Source organism: Macaca nemestrina, chromosome 3 (assembly GCF_043159975.1).
Source record: "Macaca nemestrina isolate mMacNem1 chromosome 3, mMacNem.hap1, whole genome shotgun sequence".
In the NCBI taxonomy this organism is placed as follows: Eukaryota; Metazoa; Chordata; class Mammalia; order Primates; family Cercopithecidae; genus Macaca; species Macaca nemestrina.
The window spans coordinates 183,467,816-183,492,303 of NC_092127.1; the positions used below are offsets into that span (position 1 = coordinate 183,467,816).

General features: G+C 38.4%; 2 long non-coding RNA genes across 2 annotated transcripts in view; both read right to left on the reverse strand.

The window, feature by feature from the left end:
• Positions 1-8,857, reverse strand: part of LOC139362232 (uncharacterized) — a 41,419-nt gene extending 32,562 nt beyond the window's left edge. Inside the window, exons 1-2 of the long non-coding RNA XR_011620668.1 lie at positions 8,839-8,857; positions 5,112-5,212 (exon numbers count right to left, since the gene is read on the reverse strand). This is a non-coding gene — a long non-coding RNA (uncharacterized lncRNA). The remainder of the gene's footprint in view (positions 1-5,111; positions 5,213-8,838) is intronic.
• Positions 8,858-16,183: 7,326 nt separating this feature from the next.
• The window catches only part of LOC105487921 (uncharacterized), a 28,999-nt gene continuing 20,694 nt past the window's right edge, over positions 16,184-24,488 (reverse strand). Inside the window, exon 3 of the long non-coding RNA XR_011620669.1 lies at positions 16,184-18,177. This is a non-coding gene — a long non-coding RNA (uncharacterized lncRNA). The remainder of the gene's footprint in view (positions 18,178-24,488) is intronic.

Genomic DNA, 24,488 nt, shown 5'->3' on the forward strand with positions numbered 1-24,488 from the left:
ATCATATTGTCCAGGCTGATCTCGAACTTCTGACCTCAGGCAATCCACCCACTTTGGCCTCCCAAAGTGCTGGGATTATAGGCATGAGCCACTATACCTGGCTGGGAGTTTGGCTTTTATGAAGGTATTTGAGTGGCCACTGGCAGGGTGGAGATGTTAAGTGGAGGAATTTTATAATATTATTTACATGTTTTAGGATTCAGAATTGATTACAAGGTGGGAAGGGACTGAGTACAGAAGCGGGAAGAACCATAAACGGGCTGCCACGGTAACACCAGGGCAGTAGAAGGAGTGTTATTTCTGCCTGGGTGGGCAGTCTCCAGGAAGGGAACAGGATGTACTTCTCATTTGAGATCTTTCTAGAAAATTCAATGGCATTTCATCAGGCAGAGAAAAGATGAAGGGTGCTTTAGTTAGAGGGGACAGTGATTGCAAATGTACAGACATCTCTTAAGTACAGAGTGTGCATAGGAAACAGTAACAGTTTATCTCCAGATTGTGGTGGGATCAAAAATGTCAGGAGCAGACGGTGAGGGGCCTGGAGCAGGTGCATCCCTTTCCCATAGGCTGTCTCCCACCATGCTAATAAGCAAAAGGCACCACTTTCTCCAGGTGGATGGGGCCCCAAACTAGAGTACATGGGAAGGAAAAGCAGTAATGATAATCAGTTCTGCCTTTCTTCCTGATCTCAGTCAGAGCCCCATCGAGAATACAGTGCAGCAGTCTCTAATTTCACTTACCTATCCCCACCCCAACCTCACCCTCCCGCCTTCTCCCAGGGCCCATTCAGGGCATTTTCTCAGTCTGCTGGAATCCATACTGAAACTTACCTCATAGAATCACTATCTATCCCATGTATGCAATAGTAATCTAGACCTAGTCTGGGGTCCCAGGACTGATACCATCATCATTAGCTCCCCTCCAGAAGCTTGTTGAAGATCCTTGCTCCTCAAAATGTGGCTCACCGAACAGCAATATTGGCATAAGCTGGGAGTACATTAGAAATGCTGAATCTCAGGATCGACTCTGGAACAATTAAACCAGCATCTACATGTTAACAAGCTTTCCCAGGTGAGTTGCATGCATGTCTGAGTGTGAAAAACACCGGTCTAGATAAGCTTGTCCTTGCCAACGCTAAATCCTGCCTGAGAAAGCCAGAATGGATTGGAAATGTGCAGAAACCCACAGTGTGCTGTAGGGGGATGAGCTGTGGTGTGTCAGGGGCAAAGATGGACAATGGATTTTTTTTTCCCCATTACCAGCTGTGCTTCTGACACAGAGATGTGGGCCAACAAGTGTTCTCAGGGCCCTGCCTGTGTCCACCTGAGAACATACTTGGTTAAAGAGATGCAAACTCAAGTTTAAAAGGCTATACTAATAAATAAATGAATTTCCTTGAAGAAAAATATAAGTTTTTCTCTCGTCTCAGAAGATTGTACACTGAAAGGAATAGATATATGAAGAAAGTGAGAAATGTCTAAATCACTTAATGTCTGCAAGAAATACCCAGTGAGTTATCTATTCATATGGAGTTTTAGTCACTGTTGTGCACTTGGAGAATCCACTCTTTCATTAGGCTGTGTTATTGATGTACAGGTAGAAACCCCATCTAAACAATTTTTTTTCATTAAACTTACCGTCTTTTAACACACTTTATAATTTCCTAATTTTAATGTTTGGATCTGAATATTTTCAATGTGAAATCAGAGTGAGGTGGGCTCCAGTCTGAAGCGTTAGGTCAGAGGGAAGACTTTTTTAAATTATACTTTAAATTCTAGGGTACACGTGCACAAGGTGCAGGTTTGTTACATATGTATACATGTGCCAGTTTATTGCGGCACTATTCACAATAGCAAAGACCTGGAACCAACCCAAGTGTCCATCAATGATAGACTGGATTAAGAAAATGTGGCACATACACACCATGGAATACTATATAGGAATGACATTTTTTAAAATCCTAAAATATTAAATTGCCACTCATTATATGTGAAATGTGCCTTGAAGCTCACGCAACTTTTTTATTTTAGTGTTAGATGGGATGCTGCTGTGTCTTAAATCTTTGCAAGAAAAAAATCAATTAGCATTGTAGAGCTGGTAATTCTACACTATATTCTGCAACAAGGGGAATGACAGAGAAAGAGCAATTTAGGCTGATAGCTACATCAACCACAGTACAGTTGATTAAAAATTTAACAGTTTTTCTGATGAATGTCCTAGCTCAGATTTGGAAAACACTGACGAATTTAATTTTCCACTGACTAAATAATCATTTTATAAGCCATGTATAATTCATGTAATGGCAATGTTATGGGCTTGTTAAAAACGACTGCTACTAAACAGTTAACACTCTGTAGCAAGCAGAGGCTTGTAAAGGATCATTATTGGAATTAGTTGGCACCCGTTAACAGAGAATGGGTTTCCACCTTCTGAATTTTTAAAATGAAATGACTTCAACCTTTTAATATAAATAACATCCGACCCCTAAATCATCACCAAAAACCCCCACAAAATTGTGCACTGGGGAGAGCAGGATTTGTTTTGTTCTAACCTGGTTTTTCAGTGGAATCACATGGAGCAAAAGTTTCAGCTTTTCCAAACTCGGTTTTCTTACCCGGATAATGGAAATGGGAGTGTCTACCAAATAGCATTATTGGGGGAAGTTAATGAAGTGATGCTTCTGAATTCACAGTGAGACCTGGTGTTATACCTTTACACCAGCTATTCCTTCTACCCTGAAGGCCATCTCCTGGGTATCTACAGGAACAGTCCTTCACTTTTTGCAGAATTTGCTCAAATGACCCAATAAAACACATGCAGGCAACCCAATTTAAAATTTCAAACCGAATTTTGCACCACCGCCCCCTTTATCTTCTTTCCCTGTGTTATTTTCCTTGTCTCATTTACTGTTAACAAACTGTAGAACTTATTTTACTTATTATTAATTTATTACATAGTTTATTCTTTATTAGTTATTTGATGTTGTTCCTGTCTTTCACAAGAAAAAAGTAAGCTACAAAAAAAAAAAATTTTTATTGTTTTATTCCTTGATGTCCTCCAGGACAGGACTTGGCACATAATAAATGTTCAAAAAATATTTGTTTGATGAATGAGTGAACACTAATAAATGTTCAAAAAATATTTGATGAATGAGTGAACACTTCAGACATTTTTAGTAATATTCTCTTTTCCTCACTGTAACAGAGATTATAGACTCACTAGGTGGAGCTGTAGAAAATGCAATTTCTTAGGAAGCATTCCCAGATATTCTACAGTCAGGGTAGTACCTACGAATCAGCATTTTGATGCACATGGGCAAAGGCCACAGTTTGAGAATCATTACAATCTTGGCTGTGAGGCCTTAGCTCTATACCCACACCACCCAACCCAAGACCTGGCACATATGAACTTACCAGTCCACAACCAGTCTTTAATATTAGTTTTTCAGACATGCCTGGAGTGTAAAGTATGTGCTAATTTGGATTCCGTACCCATGTGTTGGCAAATCACCCAAACCCACACACAGAGGCAAACCTTGCTGCTACCTTCTTCTACCAATGGACAGGAAGGCAGCCTAAAAATGAAACAGAATTCTTTCTAGACTCTTTTATTCAATGGAACTTCCACTTCTTGGATCCCTTACAATCCACTCTTTCAACTCTATTAAGAACTTGGAGTTTGAACCTAGCTCCATGTGATTTTGATCAAATTGCTCAATCTCCCAAAGGCTTTATTTTTCTACAAAGATTGCCTGATGAGTGCAGACCTTCCTCTCTTCTTCTCAAGAATGTCACAAAGATCAAACTATTTAAAATCGTGTGACTATACGATAGCAGTATTATTTGTAAAATGAAAAACAATAACATGAATAGCGGGGCTCCTACATGGAGACCCGTTCATCATTTTATCCATGAATTCAGTTCACACGTCAGAGAGAACTTTGTAACAGAGATGTAAAGATTTAGAGATATTCCTGTTTAGTGGCTCCTAGACAGCACTGCACAGAGATCTGCCTGGAGCTTATTAGAGGTGGATAGTACAGGGCCCCAGTGCTGGAGATTCTCAGTCCGTTGGTCTGAAATGATGCTGTGGATCTCCATTTTTACCTAACACCTGCCACAGCCAATTCTAAACCTGAGCTTTTAGATTCTAAATTCTGAAACATAGCTTGGTGAACTCCGGGCTAATCAAATTTTCTTTTCTTTAAGAGGAGGAACCTAAGACAAAGGAAGGGAGTCACATGTACTGAGGTGACAGTGCATGGGGAACACAAGAGTAGGGATCCACGGGGCATTTCATGTCAGATTCTAATTCACTTTGGTGCCACTGAAGGTTAAAGTCAGGTAAATCCACTGAGAGAAGTGATGGCATGAAATGGGAAATGAAATCACAAAACAGGACCCAGGACTACAGAGAACAATTTTTCTTGTTTCCACCATGTAAAAACCCAGATGCCCGAAGAATCTTTGGGCTGCATAAATGTCATCAGCTAGGATTAAAGGGAGCATCCCAGGGCAAACTAACTTACCTAGAAGAGCTGAAGGAAAAGAAATTGCAAAAAAAGAAGGTCTGTGAAGAGCTGGGTTTGGAAATCACACTGGGGAAACAGTAAGATTAATATGTTGTGTTGTTTATCTTGTTAACTATAGCAATCAGTATGCCTGTAAGCCTTTAAGGAAACCGCATGTTTACCTTAAAGTATAAGACTTCTCTTTTGTACTTGGAAATAGATGTGGATTCTTATCTAGCTGGACTCATGAAACTACTATGGCCAGCAAATTCTAGTTTGTGCTAACAATCAACCAGCTTAGAGGACCCCTACTTCTCTTTCAACTGATAGAGTATAAAGAAAAAGGTACTTAGCAACTCATGACATGTCAGCTAATAAAACTGAATTGCTCAATTGGAATTTTCATCTATCACGTCATTGTCTTGGGATCATGCAACTGTGTGATTTGTTTCTTTGCCTTTGCCTTTTCTTGCTTGCTTGCTTCATTCTGCTTTTTTTGTGCTGGGTACCATGCCAGAGCTTGGGATACAAAGATGAATAAAACATGAGCTTCAAGGATCTCTTAGTCAAGTGGGGGAAACAGACATTTTCAAATACTCACAGTGCAATGGGGTAAGTGCAGAGAGACCACACAGGAGGAAGTGATTCCTTCTTTCTTTTACATTCAAAGAAAACTTCTCAGAAAAAGGACCTTTTAGTTGTCTGTTAAAAGAGGAGTAAGAGTTCCACATTTATAAAAAAAAATCTGTAGATAGAGAAGTGTACCAAGGCAAGAAGAAGCTTCATCTGGCTGGAGCCGATTGTGAATGCTTATTGAAACTTTTCTCGTTATGGTACATTTAAGGAATCTTACAAGAAGCAGGCACTATTCCAGAGAAACACAAAGATAAATGCAGACCTACTCTTTGGCCTAGAGTTCATACTTGGGACGGATAGCAATCACATGTGCACATATAGTATAGAATAAACAGTGTATCTCTAAAAGGGTGCATGTGTTGTCATGGGAACACGGAGATGTGGAGTGACAAACTTGGCCTAATGAAGGGAGAGTAAGTTTTACAGAGAGTTACCCATGAGCTGTGAGGAGTTGATCAGGAAGGGAAAATGTAGGTGGTGACTTTCCAAGCAGGTGGAGCATAGTGTGGCAACAAGCTTGGGGCTGGGGCAGCCCATGGCTTCATAAGGGATCATGAAAACATCATTGAGAATTTCAAAATAGGGACAGCAGGGCATTAAACTAAGCAAGAACCCTTGTAAGTGTGAGAGCCTGTGGGACAAAGTCACTCTGCCTGTGGATGGATGTGCACGAAGTTTGCCTCTGCTGTTTTTCTCTCTCAGAGTCTTTTGTTCAAATCTGTCTGAAGGTCATCAGAAGGTCTGCAGGGATGTTATTTCTCTGCAACATAAAACTCTTATGTTGGAACTTTCAACTAAATAAGACTTTATTGCTGCCAAAGCCAGTCTAAGTAAACTTTATTAAAACTCAGTGCAATAAACAATAGTGAAACAAAAGGAAATAAGAGCAACCAGAGAGACTTTTAAAGAGACCAGGAGACTAAAATCCCAACTAGACTAACTCCTGTTGAGAAAAGCAATTGTCTAAGACCAGAGGCAGAAAAGGACTCGCTTAGTTCCAGAATTCCCACAATATAATTGAAAAACACTTTAGACTTTCCAGAAATCATTGATTTTTTTTTCCCAAACAGAGTTTGAAAATAGAATGCAAGATAAACAGAAATACCATGAAAAATTGTCTAGGAATTAGAAACATGAAACCTTTTATGTTTCAGAAATAAAGGCCATAAAAACAAAATATCTATATTTAACTGCTCCTGTGGATGGTAATGAGATATTTGTAGAAGAGAAAAAGCTTATAAGGCATCTGTGCACTGCCTTGTTTAGATCAGGTTAGATTACAATGTAATGACTAACCAACTGCAGGTTTTACGGTTAAACAAAATTTCATCTTATTTATGTATGTGGTCTCTTTATTGCTCTGCAAAATTTCTGCTTCTTAGCATTGAATATGGACTGAACTCTCATCTACTTAACATTCAGAAAAGCAGGGTCATTTTTTCTTAAGGAATCAAGTGTACCAACTGAAATAAATTACCAAAGTAAAGTAGTCATGGGGGAATCTCAGAAGAGGTTCTGGTCTTCCCATTCAACAGCCTAGGAGATGTGCTCATTAGCTAAGCCTTGGGACCTCTGCCCAGACCTCAGTTTCTCTTGGTTTCTTCTCAGTCTATGGCCTCTCCTTCCTCTAAGCTTATGTCCTGGTGGGATCCACCTCCACATCCAGGCCTACCCCAATTCTTGTGCAAGTCCTTGAGAATGAAACAGCATCCTGAGCCTTCCATTCAACAGCATTTAGAATGCCAAGTAGGAATTGAGAAGATGTTAGTTATGTTATTAGAGCAATGATTAATAATAATTGCCATTTACTGAAAAGTCTCAGTTGATTGCCGGAGGGTTTAGCATTTTGCATGGATTATGTATTTCATTTACTCATCACAACAACTCTATGGGGTAGATACTATTATAGCCCCATTTTAAACTGAGGAAACTGAGGCCCAGAGGAGTCAAATCCTTTCCTACAGCCATTCAATTGGTTTATGTCAAAACCAGGATTAAAACCCATCCTGGTAAACTACAGAGGTTGTGTGATTAGTCACTGGGTCAATGTTTCCCAAACTTTGGTCAGTTTCATACCACTGTAAATGTCTTTATTTATTTCCTTAAAATTCCATTTTTATTAAATCATTTGAAATAAATAAGATGTTTAAAAAGATGTAGCTACCATAATGTTACCTGAGGTTTTTACGTAATAGTTAAAAATTTTAAATGTTTAATAATAAAAGATGTATTAGATTTCACTATGCTAGAGAAGAAAACTTTGTGATCATTACAGATGAACATATATATATTAATACTTTCAGTTTATATGTTTAGTGTCTTTAAAAAGACATTAATCTATTGATTCCAGTTATATATCTTTCCTACAACATTAAAGTTAATATTGATATATGGAAATATAAGTTGTTTACCACGTACTTTCTAAGATCATCTTGAACACCACCCAAATTCATTTGACAAATATTTATTAGGTCTTTGCTAATGTGCCAGGCATGGCATATAGCAAGAAAATAAGAAAGGCAAAAACCGTTGGAGAAAGACATGACTATTAAAGAATAGAACATTCTGCTGATGTCCCATAAGGAGCCCAAGGAGACAGTTATTCTAGAAGAGCACAGCTGGGTTGGAGTGGACAGATTTGATGGGGACAGAGGAGGCAGTGTCCCATTTTATGTTATGACTAGTGGGAGCTCTCAGGACAGGACACCAGAAACAAAGAGTAGGACTCAGCCCTACTCTAAGTGTACTCCAACTAAGAGAAGGTTGGACTCAGCTCACTGGTGGAGTGTACTGGTCCTCCTCAGGTATCCATCCCCGCTGGTTTCTAGATGTGCGGTCAGAACCAGAATAGAACTCAGTTTTTCAAAAAAGAAAAATGTCGAAAGGAACAAGTGTGTGGAAAGCCCTAAGATCTTTCCACCTAGGCAGAGAGCAAATGAAACCAATTAGCCATTTTCCTGTCATCTCTGCAGGGTTCTTACCTAGCCTGGATTTCTACCTCCTAATCATCGGTGAAAGAAGTACAACAACCAGGAAGCACAGAGATAAACATTAACAACTACTGAAGCGAGTCTTACTGGAATGGACACTCCCTGTGGGCAGGAACTTACAGTATCTTGATGCCTGGAACATCCCATGGCATAGGGTCGATGCTCAATAGCTATTTGTTGAATTAATAGATAAATTAGAACAGGTACCTTCCTTCCTTTGGAATAGTAAGTTGAAGAGGTAAACAAGTGATGCCTATCAAAAATTCACTCATGTATTGTATAGTTTAGACTTTTCCAGTATCCCCTGAAGAAATACACTTGCCCTAAGAGACGTGATATTCAATCTAGTTTTATATTGATGCAAGTTACTATACTTTCCCAGAATGCCTTTTCCCCCCCAAATCCTTCTCCCATAAAAAATTCAAAATTTATTGGAGATTTACAACTCTAAGTGAATCATATATATTATTTAAATATTTTAAAACTTACAACCCAGGAAGCAGGTACTACATTATCACAACTTTACAAAGAAAAAAGAAAAAATTGGGTTAGAAAAGGTTTTCAGAACATGCAGCTTGTGAGTATTAGAAACAAGAGTCAAACCCAGGCAGTCCGTGTTCTTAACCACTGTTTTATTGCCCTCCCAGTGCTCTCAACACCAGCTCTAACCCCAGTGCAAAATTGCAAGATACCGGCACCCACCTTCAGGGCCTCATCCTCTCCTCTCTGTGACCATTCATCCATTTCAGCCTTTAATACCACCCTCACTGCTTTGTCTAGAAACAGCATGTGATGGTTAATTTTATGTGTCATTTGACTGAGCCACGAAGTGCCCAGACATTGGTTAAAGATTATTTGGGTATGTCTGTGGATGCTTCTGGATGAGATTAACATTCAAATCAGTAGACTTGAGTAGATTGCCCTTCTCAATGGGAGTTGGCCCCCTCCAATCTGTTGAAGACTTAAATAGAATAAAAGTCCTCACTATCTTTGACCTGGGCTATTGGTCATCTCTTGCCTTCAGACTCAGACTCAGACTGAAACTACATCATCAGCTTTACTAGGTCTTAGCCTCTATAATTATGTGAGTCAATTCCTTGTAATAAATGTGTTCATGTATATAAATAAACAAACACACACACACATCCTTTTTGGTTCTGTTTCTCTGGAAAACACTACATAGCCACACCAACCTATGCTTATTTCCAAATAGGAAGATAGGTCATTTATCAAAGCATACATTTACTAGGGCATGATTCCCATGTTAACTGCCATGCATCTGCTGATTAGTAGAAAGAAAATGAATCATTTTTTAGGTTAATAATTTATATTCCCTCTTTCTCCTCCTGTCTCATTTGAATGAGAGTGAGGACAAGTCTTGACCAGTGCACCAAGATGGAAACAGTATGTGTGGAATAAACTAGGCCTCTGCAGTTAGACCCAGTCAACTGGAGCTAACTCCATGTCTACCAGATCCCATCTTGTTCACTTCCTCTTGTGCTTCTCCATGATGGTTTCTCGCATCAAACTCTATGCTCAGCTCTAACGTGGTTCATCCGGTGTCTTGGGTACCATCCTAGTGGTCTTTTCACCTCTCTTAGTTTGTCAGCCAAGAAGATGGCTCTCCTTTTTGGGTCTTATCTCTGTTCCTGGCACCTGATTAGTTTAACAATTTGGCTTAAGGAGCTCTCCAGGAGCTGATACATTAAGGCCTCACCTCCCAGTTCCCTTCATAAGTCAACTAGTTTCCAACGTTTTGACTAATTAGCTGCAATCATGTCTGATGCCTTTTCCCTGTCTCAGGTTCTACAATTCTACACACTGAGGGACAACTATTAAAAGGTTACTAATTTTTCACTTCATTATCTGTATAATCAGAAGCAGCAATGAGTCAATGAAAAGGTCATTGAGATTGAAATCAAAAGAACTAAATTTGAATCTCTACTTTAATACATTAAGTCCCTTAGATTCAGTCATCTCATCAGTGTAAATGATAATAAAGCCTCACTCACTAATGTTTTAAGGTTTCATTAAGATAATGTGCATGAAAGTGTGTGTTAATTATTGTAAGCTACAAAAAAAGTCAAATGAGTTTTTATTATTGTCAGCCTCATCCTGTACTGAGAAGATTTTCTAACACCATTGGAACTAAAAGAGAGGATCAATTCAAAGCAACACACATTTCCTGGTCGCCTGCTTCTATGCCAGACTGTGTGTCTGTTGCTGGGTATAATGGGCACACAAGGAACTCACAGCTTGGTTGGCACCAGAGATGGTAAATAACCCCAGTTAAGATTTGGAAATACCTAGCACTCAATAGATATTTTTTCAAAAAGAGAGAAGCAAGAAAGAAAGAAAGAAAGAAAGAAAGAAAGAAAGAAAGAAAGAAAGAAAGAAAGAAAGAAAGAAAGAAAGAAAGACGGACTTGTAAATGTCAAATTATGTCTGAAGATTAGTGAAGACTCATTTGTCATTTGGAAAAGCAAGTCAGGCATGAGTCTCTCCAAATAAAATCTCTTAAATACCTGTATATCACCTTTAAAAACAAGTGCTTCCTGGAGTGATGTGTGGTATGTCTTCATTAACTAGATTTGATTTGTAGTAAGCCCTCTAGAGGCCGGTTGACATTATTGTCTGCATTTTCTCCTAGGAGCCATTAGTTCTTGCTTTAAGTAGTAACTAATTTCCAGGTGTGGACTGCTAGGTCTCAGGGAATTCAGTACTCAATATCAGTTTTTAAAAGAAAAATAATATTAAAATTGTAAAAATATTAATTTACTTGAACTTGGTTTATATTTTCAGAAAAATGAAAACCTTGGAAGCAAAATTTGAAGAAGCATAATACTCTTGTATCCTCTGGTATGTTTATTCCTACCTTACAGTTATCTTTATTCGTTGTTTAACTGAATTCTTATTTTCTCCTCTCACTACTTAGCAAAAACATATTCTTATGAACTTTGAAGTTGGTAAAGAATACTATCTGTTGAATGTTTGCTCAGGTTCTTGATTAACCCTTACATGTTCACTTTCTTTTATCTTTCAGAAAAATAAAAAAATTTAAAAAAACTTTTAGGCTTTAGAAAATAATGAGCTCTTTTTAATGTCTCATAAATTCTAGTGCTCCGGCTTATCTTTATTTTGTGACAGGTATAAGTTTTGCACAAGAAAGTAGTTTTTTAAGTTCCCTCCTCTATCATTATCTGTGGGACATATAGCTAATCTGGCAGTTGATCCTGGGCCATCTTTTGATAGTTGTATCTTGGATATCTTTTTTTAAAAACATGTAAGAATCAAACTTAATATTACTCCTTTTGAGGTCAATCAGGATTTATACATGGTAAAAAGTCAGTGAATGGCTGGTGATTGAGTTGAAATAATTCTAGGTTTCCAGCTTCTATTCCCACCTTAAGCATCTGAAAGAAAGAAAAAGGTTTTAGAATTTGCTTGTGCACAAGAATAGATTCCCGGTGATAACCATAGATTTTATCTGACCTTGATGACCTTGAAGATGTTTAGTTATTATGTCTATATTGGAATAATGAATGTTTGAACTGCAAATGATAGATAGACTTGATATCCTTGTCACTTTTTGGTATAATTTTTAAATGTCACTTGTCCTAGGAAGAGGAAAAGAATATAAAGACACTGGGACAGAAACCCAAAGTCCCTGTGGGAAAGAAAGGAGTTGCTGAAATGGAATTAGGGAAGGGGCAGGGGCTTGCCATTTATGCTAGCTACCTTGATGGAATAATCAGATCATTACTTGATTTTGTCTTTTTATTTTCTGGAAGATTTTCTCTTTCTTCCCTCTCTTCCTCCATTTCTTTCTGTATACCTGTTTTGGAAGAATTTTCACTCCCATGAAAGCTTTGGTTTCCAAAAGAAGGGACTTATACTAGCCAAAGAAGGTTGACCTCTTTTAGCTCTCCCTGCTTCCCAGGTATATTCATCAGGGTTCTCTGATGAATATAGAGAAGTTAGAGAGAAGAATAACTTTCTTTAACCTTCTCCAGCGAAACAAAGTTTTCTCTTATAAATACATTGCCATAGGTAGCAACAAACTGGAGCCTGTGGCATGGGCAGTAAAGGAATTTACCAAGACAGTTGCAGATTAAAAAAAAAAAAAAGACAGATTTTTTTTTGGAGAAATTGTGAAAATACATTACAAGGGCCAGGCCTGATGGCTCACGCCTGTTATCCCAGCACTTTGGGAGACCAAGGTGGCCAGCTCACATGAGGTCAAGAGTTCAAGGCCAGCCTGGTCAACATGACAAAACCTTGTCTCTACTGAAAAGAAAAAAATACACACACAAATTTGATCAGGTGTGGTGGTGGGCACCTGTAAGCCCAGTTACTTGGGAGGCTGAGATAGGAGACTCGCTTGAACCCAGGAGGCGAAGTTTGCAATGAGACAAGATCACACCATTGCACTCCAGCCTGGGTGACAGAGAGAGACTCCATCTCAAAAATAAAAATAAAGATGAACATCGATGCAAAAATCCTCAATAAAATACTGGCAAACTGAATCCAGCAGCAAATCAAAAGGCTTATCCACCATGATCAAGTGGGCTTCATCCCTGGGATGCAAGGCTGGTTCAACATATGCAAATCAATAAATGTAATCCAGCATATAAACAGAACCAAAGACAAAAACCACATGATTATCTCAATAGATGCAGAAAAGGCCTTTGACAAAATTCAACAGCCCTTCGTGCTAAAAACTCTCAGTAAATTCGGTATTGATGGAACGTAATAATAAGAGCTATTTATGACAAACCCACAGCCAATATCATACTGAATGGGCAAAAACTGGAAGCATTCCCTTTGAAAACTGGCACAAGACAAGGATGCCCTCTCTCACCACTCTTATTTAACATAGGGTTGGAAGTTCTGGCTAGGGCAATCAGGTAAGAGAAAGAAATAAAGGGTATTCAGTTAGGAAAAGAAGAAGTCAAATTGTCCCTCTTTGTAGATGACATGATTGTATATTTAGAAAACCCCATCATCTCAGCCCAAAATCTCCTTAAGCTGATAAGCAACTTCAGCAAAGTCTCAGGATACAAAATCAATGTGCAAAAATCACAAGCATTCTTATACACCAGTAACAGACAAACAGAGAGCCAAAACATGAATGAACTTCCATTCACAATTGCTTCAAAGAGAATAAAATACTTAGGAATCCAACTTACCAGGGATGTAAAGGACCTCTTCAAGGAGAGCTACAAACCACTGCTCAGTGAAATGAAAGAGGATACAAAGAAATGGAAGAACATACCATGCTCATGGATAGGAAGAATCAATATCGTGAAAATGGCCATACTGCCCAAGGTAATTTATAGATTCAATGCCATCCCCATCAAGCTACCAATGAGTTTCTTCACAGAATTGGAAAACACTGCTTTAAAGTTCATATGGAACCAAAAAAGAGCCTGCATCGCCAAGACAATCCTAAGTCAAAAGAACAAAGCTGGAGGCATCACGCTACCTGACTTCAAACTATACTACAAGGCTACAGTAACCAAAACAGCATGGTACTGGTACCAAAACAGAGATATAGACCAATGGAACAGAACAGAGTCCTCAGAAATAATACCACACATCTACAGCCATCTGATCTTTGACAAACCTGAGAAAAACAACAAATGGGGAAAGGATTCCCTATTTAATAAATGGTGCTGGGAAAATTGGCTAGCCATAAGTAGAAAGCTGAAACTGGATCCTTTCCTTACTCCTTATATGAAAATTAATTCAAGATGGATTAGAGACTTAAACGTTAAACCTAATACCATAAAAACCCTAGAAGAAAACCTAGGTAATACCATTCAGGACATAGGCATGGGCAAGGACTTCATGTCTAAAACACCAAAAGCAATGGCAACAAAAGCCAAAATTGACAAATGGGATCTCATTAAACTAAAGACCTTCTGCACAGCAAAAGAAACTACCATCAGAGTGAATAGGCAACCTACAGAATGGGAGAAAATTTTTGCAATCTACTCATCTGACAAAGGGCTAATATCCTGAACCTACAAAGAACTCAAACAAATTTACAAGAAAAAAACAAACAACCCCATCAAAAAGTGGGCAAAGGATATGAACAGACATTTCTCAAAAGAAGACATGCATACAGCCAACAGGCACATGAAAAAATGCTCATCATCACTGGCCACCAGAGAAATGCAAATCAAAACCACAATGAGATACCATCTCACACCAGTTAGAATGGCAATCATTAAAAAGTCAGGAAACAACAGGTGCTGGAGAGGATGTGGAGAAACAGAAACACTTTTACACTGTTGGTGGGACTGTAAACTAGTTCAACCATTATGGAAAACAGTATGGCGATTCCTCAAGGATCTAGAACTAGATGCACCATATGACCCAGCCGTTCCATTACTGTGTATATACCCAAAGGATTATAAATCATGCTGCTATAAAGACACATGCACACGTATGTTTATTGCAGCACTATTCACAATAGCAAAGACTTGGAATCAACCCAAATGTCCATCAGTGACAGACTGGATTAAGAAAATGTGGTACATATGCACCATGGAATACTATGCAGCCATAAAAAAGGATGAGTTTGTGTCCTTTGTAGGGATATGGATGCAGCTGGAAACCATCATTCTCAGCAAACTATCGCAAGAACAGAAAACCAAACACCACATGTTCTCACTCATAGGTGGGAACTGAACAATGAGATCACTTGGACTCAGGAAGGGGAACATCACACACTGAGGCCTATTATGGGGAGGGGGGTTGGGGGAAGGATTGCATTGGGAGTTATACCTGATGTAAATGACGAGTTGATAGGTGCTGACGAGTTGATGCGTGCAGCACACCAACATGGCACAAGTATACATATGTAAGAAACCTGCACATTATGCACATGTACCCTAGAACTTAAAGTATAATAATAAAATAATAATAATAATAAAATAAAAATAAAAACAATAGAGAAAATACATTGCAAGGATGCAAGGGGCAGGCTAGCAAGGGAGGAAAGAGAGGAGCTGACTGCAAGGAGACAAAGGCTTGCTGGGAATTTTATAGGATGGTGCTTGTGCTGGAGAGGGCTATATGCAGTACTGATAATGTCAAGGTTGAGGGAGCTACCTTGTATTTTTCTATCAGCCGAGGGACTGGTGATAAGTCAGGTGCAGGAGGATTGTGAGTTATTTGTGTGGGAGGGCTCTAAGTCCTGGACCATGAAAAAGATAGATTTATATCTTATCTCCTTTATCTTTTTGCTGTCCTGTGTTCCCATCAGTCTGAATCCTTTTTGTTATTAATACTCCACATATATCTATAAGAGAATATTTTATTAAATGTAACTGTAAGAGAAGACTTATTATAGGAATTCACTTGCAAGATTAGGAAGACTAAGACTTCCATGATCTGTTATCTGCAAGTTGGGGAAACATGAAAGCCAGTGGTATAATTCAGTCTGAGTCTGAAGGCCCAAGAACCAGGAGCACTGAGGTGCGAGAGCAGAAGAAGATAGATGTCCCAGCTCAGAGAGAGAGAGTGAATTTATGATATTTAGATCCTCAAGAAATTGAATGATGCCCACCCACATTGGAGAGGGTGATCTTCTTTACTCAATCTACTGATTCAGATGCTAACATTCTCCAGAAACACCTGCACAGATGTACCCAGAAATAATGTTTAATCAGCTTTCTGGCCATCCCTTAGCCCAGTCAAGTTGACACATAAAATTAGCCATTACACCAGCAGAAGAGAAGTAGCTTATTTAAGAGGTGAACATGTGAGAAGTAATTAAAAAGGATCAGCTCAGCTCTTTCCAGGAGGAACTTGTGGCTGCCTATTTATGGCAATGGCTAGGTTTATAAGTCTGTGTAATTTGGGGGTAAAATACAAGCAAGTCTATTTGATGATAAACCTAAAGTCATATTCTACCCCAGACTTTCTCCTGCATCTTACCCTCAATGGTTCTTGGGAGTATTACTTATAGCTACCTGAAATCTGAAATTTCCTTCCCTGTCCTTTTGATTTGAGGTGGATTTCAAAATTACATATAAAACAAACAAGATAAAATACTAGTAAGTAGAAAAACAGAAGAGAAGAATAAAAAGTTAGAAAAAATAGAATAAAGCGAGTTGATTCTTTATTCATTCATTTGACGCATGCTTTTTGCGACTCCACTGTGTCAGGTTCTATTCTCTATTGGGCTGTATAACAAAAGACAGACAAGGTTCCTTCATCATGGACTTTATAGAGCACATACACAGGACCATGAGATCCTACACTTTTTTGTAGCAGTAAGAGGCAAAGTGTGTACTGATCTTAAAATAACAGTTCAAGAAAAGAAAAATCATGATCAATAAACATGATGTGTGGAAATTTTTGCCTACTCAAAGGACAGTTGAACAACTATGTGAGGTTCACTTCCACTCTTCCACTAGGATACTGAGCTTTGAATAATTTTAACTGCAGTCACAGAGAAGTACAACTATTTATTTTCAGTACTAAAGAGTTTCACACAACTTTTTCTACTTATCTACCTGCCTCATTCACATTCCCAATTTAAAAAAAAAAAAATCTAAAATTTGTGACAGTTTTGACACAATGAACAGTAAAACCCTAAAGCCAATACTGCACTTTGGCTTGTTCTTAATATGTATTAGAATGAATCCCTTGCTTCTCTTTTCTTCCATTTCCTGCCATGTTTTTGTTGATTTTTAAAAGTGCTTTTTATTAATTTATCACTTATGCATCCTGGATCCTTTCAAAAAGGTACCAACTGATGTAAGATGGTTATTTAACTTTTCAGAACACATTGGGGGCTTAGCATTTCATCTCTTCATCTAATTTCTGACTTGTCATTAAAACTGATTCTGAACAATCACTTCTGACTCCCAACAATCTTCAGCTTTTGACGTTGTAAATATTTCTTCCTTGTATAATTTAAACCTCACGAGAGGCTAGAGATGAAATGTGGTCATTGACTTTTCATAACTTAGAAAAAAAAAGAAGAAAGATATTTAGATTAAATAAAATGCTATGCTTGCCCTGTTGGAGCCATAGCAGCTAAAACAACATTCCAGATAAAGGAGTAAAACAGTCTCTGAAACCCAGGTTGCTTTTCCACTCTAGGATGTCATACGTTCATGACAACACCTGGACATAGTTCACAGTAATGTCTACAATTCTGAAAACGGCTTCTAAGTGGTTTCCTAATGGAAACGAAGCCAATTTTCTTTTGTCTAGTCTGTGATTAAGGAAACTAAAACTGAAGTATAATACACAAATATTCCTCATATTAAAAACGAAGAACATCAACAATAAGAAAAAACAGAATCACAGCTCAGAGGGAGTGGTGAATCCAAAAACGCAACTGTGTTGCAACATCTGGATAATCCAGACATTCTCAATAGTTGGCAATGAGAAAGCTCAGATAGCAGTCAGCATTACTGTTTCAACAGTGATGATCAGAAGCCTTGGCAGTTCAACAAATTCATTGCACTTTACCACAAATCTGCATTGTTTATTCTCAGCGGTAGCTCTCTTGCTCTAAAATCTTCATGGAATTTTGCTCTTTAACATCAAAAGTATTCAGCTAGCTATTTAAGCTATTGGATTTTGTAGTAGTAATACAAAAACAGGCTAAATAAACCTAATGAATTTTGTTCTTAGAGGCCTAATATTAGTCACTGGCCAATTTTGAACAATTCAATAAGAATACAGTTATTGAAACGTGGTATATTCTGTGAAGCACCTTCTCCATGTTAACCCCAAACTTGTATCATTGAAAGTGGTTCAAAATCTCCATTTCAGTCATTTCCAAAGGGAATACCTTCCCGCAGAGCCCAACAGACCCAATATTACAGAATCTGTTCACATGGTTACTAATTGTTGTGTGTCTCTGGGATGTTTTTATCCATTTCCCAAATTCTTATGCTGTGCCATCTTCTTGGCCACTGTCTTTTGCTTCTGGTTGAATCAGGTCTTCTGGAAACTCAGTCTCAAAGATGGAGCAGATGCTAAATGACTGAGATATACCCATAGAGTTGGAACCTAAAGGCAGACACAAAAATATAAGGTGTGATTCATGCCCATCAAACCTATGAATTGTTTATGCAATTAGGTTTTCATTTCCACTGAATAGCTCTACAATTCTTTGACAGCTGTGATTCCATTGACTTCAGGGTAGTTTAGCAATGGGAATTGGCTGCAGTCTCAAGTCACCATCTGTTCAATCCTCATGTCCAGCTTTCTCCTGAGTGGCTTTACTTTCTGAAACCAATCAGCAGAATTGAAATATATGTTGTCATTTTACAGCCTCAAGTTTGGTGAATCCATATCTCTGTCATAACAGTATAAAATTTTAGTTGAGGGTTTAAAGTTGTTGGTTGTTTAGTCATCTGATTTACCAAATTCTTTAATCTGAAAAAGCAGATCAAAGAACCTCTTTCAAATTTTTTCCTGACTTAATCATCCACCTATATTAAATACACAAAATTATATTTCAAGTTTTTTTAAAGTAAGTAGTACTAAGTATGCAGAACATTTACAGCCTTTATCACCTTCTCCATTAAAATGTGCAATAAACTAGTTTTTACAAAATTCAGAGCCCTAACTCTCTTGATGCTTGGGATAATTGAAACCAAGTTCACCAATGTACTCTTGTGACTCGTATTCATTACATACCTCTTCTTTTCTTCCTTCATCATAGGTCTTCATATAATAATTGAATTCTACTTTTAGTGCAGACCAAAATGCTTTAATTTCTTATGGGAAGGTAGGTTCACACATTCTATGTCAGTATGTAGTGTTTATGTTTTGTAGCATCCTCAAGGTAAATGCATTTGACCTCATGTTGATTGTCCCTCTGAGGTGGTCAGACAAGTGAGTAGGGAAGAGCTGGTGTCATAGTGTGCTTTGGGCTGCCATAACAGATGACTGGGGACTGCGTAACTTTATAAAGAAAAGGGATTTATCTGTCACAGTTCTGGAGTCTGGAAAGTCCAAGATCAAGGCACCAGCATCTGTGGTGTCTGGTGTCTGGTGAGGGCCTTCTTGCTGCCTGCTTACGTGCTGGCAGAGACCAAAGACAGGCAGAGACCAAAGTTATGTCCTTGTATGGCAGAAGAGTAGAAGAGAGTGAACCCACTCCCATGAACACTTTCTACTGTGGCAATATCTATTCATGAGGAAGGAAGCCTCATGACATAAAGACTTCTTATTAGGACCCAACTCCCAATGCTGTTGCATTGGGAATAAGTTTCCAACACAGACGTTTTGGGGGACATTCAGACCATAGCAGCTGGCTATTGGAACTGAGGTTCCTGTGAATGCCCTTGACGCATTGATATCTGATTCTAAACTCTGAGGTCTGCTACTTTACAGAGCTGCAGAGGGGACACCAGGGGAACTAAATCAAAGCCATTCACAAATGGTTTCCTCCAGAGTTCCCTCCTTGTTTCTGCAGCTCCTTTTGGATTTGGATAACCGTTTTTACATATCCCTTGTGTTCATATTTGGTAACTCGTTTGCCAGTGATTCTTCACCCTACTTTTCCCACTTGTTTTTGGTCCCTGTATGTATATCATGCTTTGTTGAATTGCTTAAAATCTCCTTGTAACTGAAACTAGCCAGGATCCCATTTGGAACCTTGCTGTTCCTGCATGCTGGTGGTTACCCAAAGGGCCATTGTTTTACCCAGGAGAGGCGATGAGAGTCCTGACAGTGTCATGGGGAAGGGGTTGAGCTGAGGTAGGAGTGAGATGCAGATGGTTTCTAGCCATGTTCACTTCCCACTAAGGAAAAGCAGGCTTGTTTGTTTGTTTGCTTATTTATTAGTTTTTATTCTACTTGTGTCTGAGAAGTCAATATCTGAACAAACACTGTGAAGTTAAATTCAGACTGTTTTCTGTCTGGTGTTAAACCAAAACATATTTCTTTGGGTTTCCTAAAATAATACAACATATTAGGATAAGGAGGTTCAAAAACAAGTCTTTAGAGTCAGACAGGCCTAAGCCCGACCTGTCCCGTCCCTTTCACTACTCCTCTGAAGCCATCAATGCTTAACCTAGGTCCTCAGCCCCTCTGTGTCAGTTCCTGTCTGCAAAATGGGGATAAAAGTAGCACCTACCTCAAAAATGTTATGAACATTATGTGTAAAATCACATACAATGTATCAAGTCAAGTACATGGAATACTTATGATAACATACCACATTCTGTTGACCAGGTTTTATTCTTTAACACTTTACATTAGATTTGCTCATTTAATCCTCACAGGTGCTATCTTTGTCTTTACTTTATAGATGAAGAAGCCAAGGTTAAGAAAGATTAATATATGTTACACAAGATCACAAAGCCAGCAAGGAAATGGGCTGGGGTTTGACACCAGATCTCTTTTATTCTGTAGCTTCTGTTCTAAAGATAGTGCTTTAGAACAGAAAAGTAAGGCATCCTGTAGAGCTTTCTATTAAGTGGTGAAGTGAAGGCAGACCTCTAGTGAGAAATTGAATCTGGAAGCCAATTTTCAGATAAGTGTGCTATACAGTGTACCAGGAGGAGAGTGCAAAAATTATTGGTGAGATATTTGAATTATCAAAAGCAGTCCTTCATTGCTATCAGTGTCCTTGATGCTTTGTGTGATTTTCTGCATTGATGAAACAGATATTGGGTGTCTACTCAGTACCAGGTGGTGTAAAGTACCATTGATACCAATAGAGATAATTGTTACCCCAACTGTCACCTTCCTTAGCCCCATTCCCTAAACCACATCTTTTACCATGGCTTTTTAGGGGACCCCATGAGCATTAGCTAAAAAGAAGTTTTCCAGAATGGTATACTAAGAAAAATTTCATTAGGACTTGGGCCTGGGATCAAATCATGCCAATAAAACCTGATGTTTGAATATCTTAAGACTTGGTTTTGTCAGATGTAAAATATGAAAAACTAGCAGGTAGTGAAACAACAGATCTCACCCCACTGTCCGGAGTCAAATCGTGTCCTCCCAAAAACACGTGTTGAAGTCCTAACCCACAGTACCTGCAACAGGTGATCTTCTTTGGACGTAGGGTTTTTGCAGATTTGATTAAATTAATATGAGGTCATTACATTGTGCATTAATTTAATATGACTAGTGTCCTAACAAGGGAAAAATTTGAACACAGACACAGAAACACAGGAATACTATCATGTGAATATACAAAGACATATAGACACAATGAGGGAAGGCCATGTGAAGATAGAGCCAGAGATTGGAGTGATACATCTACAAACCAAGGAATACCAAAGGCCGTTCATCTACAGCCACCAGAGACTAGGAGAGAGGCCAGGAACAGATTCTCCTTCAGAATCTCCAGAAGAAATCAGCCCTCCCAACACCTTGATCTTGGACTTCTGGACTCCAGAACTGGGAAACAATAAATTTAGACTGTTTTAGGCCACAAATTTTGTGATACTTTGTTACAGGAGCAATATGAAACTAATACACCTGCCAAGTAATGAAGTCAGGAAATAATTTCTTAGGAAATTTAAAATGATAGATGCTGGAGGAGAGAACCCGCTCTTAGGGGGCCTGCTGCATCAAATAATGGAAGCCAAGTCACGGTGAGTTGAAATCCAGTTCCTATTGGGGATTAGAAGGTTATCTGTTAACAACTTTCTCCCTTAGTCCAATTCTTTCTAGAGGAAAGTAATCCTTACGCCCACTAACCCACTGTTTTCAGCTTCTTCAATATGTGCAGTTGTCTTCACCCACCTGTCTTTTTTCTTTTTTCTGTTTATCTTTCTACACTACTTTTGTAGTCCACCTGTACCTCAATTCAAACTTCATCTACTTTCCACTATCCCTTATTACTTTAATTTAACTTGGGCACAGATATGCTGCTTCTGTGCCCAATAATTGACTTTGTTCTATTTGTCTTTAAACTTGGCCATGTGTAGGGGTCCCATCAACTCTCACATTTCACTCACTCCTTCTTGAAAAACCTGTTTCAATACTTTCGTAGATACAAGGAAGCTAGTAGCTTAGTTTTGTATCTAATGTGTTTTAAATAGTCCCTAAATGTTTCATTCTTTGTTGAAGAAAGAAGCTAGGGGAAGGGGAAATGAAAGTGCCTTTTCCAAATTAGGTGATTGGTGAATCTCAACAGACCCAAGACTGCTTGATAACAATAGTAACAGCCAGATTCAGACAAGCTGGCTTTGAATTCCCAAATCTCTGCTCTGGCACGGACTAGCTCAGTGCCCTTGCAGGAATTCCATAATTTCCATATGCCAAAATGGTCAGACTGTAAAATGAGGTAACAGTGCTGCCTGTCTTAAAGAATAGTTGGGCTGGGCACAGTGGCTCACGCCTGTAATCCCAGCACTTTGGGAGGCCAAGGTGGGCGGATAATCTGAGGTCAGGAGTTCGAAACTAGCCTGGCCAACATGATGAAACCCCATCTCTACTAAAAATACAAAAATTAGCTGGGTGTAGGGGCAGGGGCCTGTTATCCCAGCTACTCGGGAGGCTGAGGCAGGAGAACTGCCAGGAGGCAGAGGTTGCACTGAACTGAGACCATGCCATTACATTCCAGCCTGGGCAACAAGAGCAAAACTCCATCTCAAAACAAAACAACAAAAATGTTGGGAAGGTAAGAGGATTAGTAATGCATGTGTATTTTATGTCTGGTTATTAGTAAGGTCTCAGTAAATGTTAGCTCTTTCTATTTGTCTCCTAGATTTTCGGCAAATATTTCATTTTTACAATAATGCATTCACACAGTTGTGTTCACTATTTGTTTAACTAAGACCTTTGCATACTTATTTTTATGCAGTCTCTTAATAAGAAATTAAAGCATAAAATTGAAATATAAATCTAATAAAAAACGGAATAAATTTTTTAAAATTCCATGCTAGTAAATTTTGGTGGATGTTTTTTAACTGCTTGCTGCAGTTGATTTTACACCAGCATTTTATGAAGTATATTTTATTTTTTCTAAGAATTCAATTACATCAAATAGGTATACTAGTACAGGCTGATAGCTATACCTGGAAATAACAGTAAATTTTAAAAAGCTTTTTTTTTAAAAAAAAAAAAACCTTTCAGAGTTACTGTCAAAGCTTTTCCTGTTTGTCGAGATTGTGCACGTTAGGAATGAAAAGAAAAATTGAAATATACTGCAGGGAAGTTATACTCATTGGCATGAAATATCGGAGAAAAGCATGCAAGGAAAGCAGTCCAATAAACCAAGGCAATTCTAGCTCTGGTCATTATACAAACTTAACATTACATTGTGGATATAAATGTCTGAGTGAGTAGTTGATTCCTGCTGCGATGGAGAAAATGTAAAGGGAGCTGATATGCTTTCAAATAGACAATCTTTAGTCCTAATTTGAATAAATTTGGTCCAGAGGGTTTTTATTTGTTTCCTTTGGTGAGGTTTTTTTTATCTTCTTCTTTTATTTATCTGGTTTTGGAGGGGGCTACTATATGATTTAGCAATTAAACGATTTAAGCTAATTGATGATTGAATGGAAAGATGAGTGGATCAATACATTTATAAAAGTCTGTTTTCTCCAAACATTCTAAAAGACAGATACCATATGTCTAGCATGTAATAGGCACTTGATAAACTATTTTGACTGACTAATTCAATTTTATATATCCTTTCTTCTCCCAGATACCTGGTAAATTCTGCATCCAATAGGCATCAAAGTTGGTTGTTTGTGTACTGTCATTTGGCATGTATCTGTCTGATGCAAAGACAAAGTTACATGAACCAGAGGCAATGTGAGCAGATTCTGATCATCAAGATCTACTCCCAAGAAAAGGTGAGGGTACAGGAGGTGGAAGTACTAAAGGAAAGAGGAAACTTCCCTCTTCCTACCACTTACTTTAATGGAGTAAGTCAAGCATAAGACTTTAAAATTAGAAGGAATGAATTTAGTGTCCATGTCTGTCACTTCCTTGCTATAAGATACTGGGCAATTTTCTTAGCTACCCAGAGTCTCATATTTTCTCACTTGTAAAAGGGGAAATATGCTTTCTCAGTGTTTTCCCAGTGGTGAGGATTCAATCAAAGAAATCTCATGAACGTGTGCATTAAACTTTAATGTGCTTTGCAGATATGAGACAATAACCACATCATCCACATCGGATGCAATAGAGAAGGTCAACTCTGTAAACTGTAAAAGCATAAAAGGTTAGAGACCATCCACAGACAACTGAGGTTTAGAGACCTGTGAACTTCATGACCATAGGACTCTGTTGAATGAACCTTTTAACCCTTTGTTTTTAAGCAGTTTGTATAATGTGAAATTAAATAGCAAAGCTTGACAGCAAAAGGAACAACAAAGGTATTTTTCAACATACTCAACCTCTTC